This window comes from Astyanax mexicanus, chromosome 4 (assembly GCF_023375975.1).
Source record: "Astyanax mexicanus isolate ESR-SI-001 chromosome 4, AstMex3_surface, whole genome shotgun sequence".
Taxonomy (NCBI): Eukaryota; Metazoa; Chordata; class Actinopteri; order Characiformes; family Acestrorhamphidae; genus Astyanax; species Astyanax mexicanus.
Genome location: NC_064411.1, coordinates 52,240,001 through 52,241,013, shown reverse-complemented (window position 1 = coordinate 52,241,013; position 1,013 = coordinate 52,240,001). Strand labels below are relative to the sequence as shown.

Below are 1,013 nucleotides of genomic sequence, written 5' to 3'. Positions count from 1 at the left end.
GTCACATGAGTTTTGTAACCAACTTCAGCTCTGAAACCTTGTAAAAAAATTTAAAAAGTAAACCTGCCTGAGTTTGACCAGTACATGATTTGATTAGTTAAATACATGTTATTAGATTCAGAGTTGACCATACATCCACAAATCACATCCCCATTCAATACAGGAGACCCCAAACACATATCCCAGAGGTCAATGCAGCGTTTTACAGGTTCCAATGGAAATGGCAAAAGTCATGGGACACTACTACATACTACTAAATGATGACAAAGGGGTCCAAGCATTACAAATTAGTATCACTCCTTTTATTGCAAAAAAAACAAAATCATCATACAAATATATCACACAGTATTATCCACCATGGAATGAGCAACGCAGACGTGAACTCAGTAAATGGTTCAGATCTCAAAGTTAAAACGGTTAAGAATAAGATAAACAAAGAAAAACAGTAAACTAATGGAAAACAAAACAAAAAAAAACCTCCCACCCTTGTGCCAGTAACAGTTTCTGCTTTCAATTTCTGCTTTCATTCTTCCATTCTTCTCTCTCCGATACGTCCAACAACTTCTAGGACCCAACACTGCGCTCTGAGGTATACCATGCTAAATTACATTGGATTATTAATAACTAATATATATATATATAATCTTTAAAAAAGCATGTAGACGTAACCACAGGTGGGATCGATTGGTTGGAGGTGGTGTGGAACATGCTTGCTGATGTAACTTTCTAAAAAAAAAAAAAAAAATTCATATCAAACTTTCTGCAGCTTCTGATCGATTGGCGCTTTGTAAACAGATCTCGATTTACTCAATAATGTTACCCAATGATACCATCCCTCCCATTACTCTGCTGCTTCGCTTCTATTTTACCACTGAGGTAAACTGTATAAGCATACATACACTGTTCTTTTATGACCACAGCACTTCATAGCTATAAAACAGGCCAATAGATTCCAGTTTAAGCCTATTGAAGCTTAATGGGAGCAGGACCCCATGTGGAGGGAATGCTTATGC

The 1,013-nt window shown here is 36.7% G+C and overlaps 1 protein-coding gene across 1 annotated transcript in view; it reads right to left on the bottom strand.

Moving 5' to 3' along the window:
• Positions 1-280: 280 nt before the first annotated feature.
• The window catches only part of npc1 (Niemann-Pick disease, type C1), a 52,896-nt gene continuing 52,163 nt past the window's right edge, over positions 281-1,013 (bottom strand). Inside the window, exon 25 of the mRNA XM_022678692.2 lies at positions 281-1,013. This exon is cut by the window's right edge and continues 952 nt beyond it. The gene's annotated coding sequence lies outside the window, so the exon portion shown is untranslated.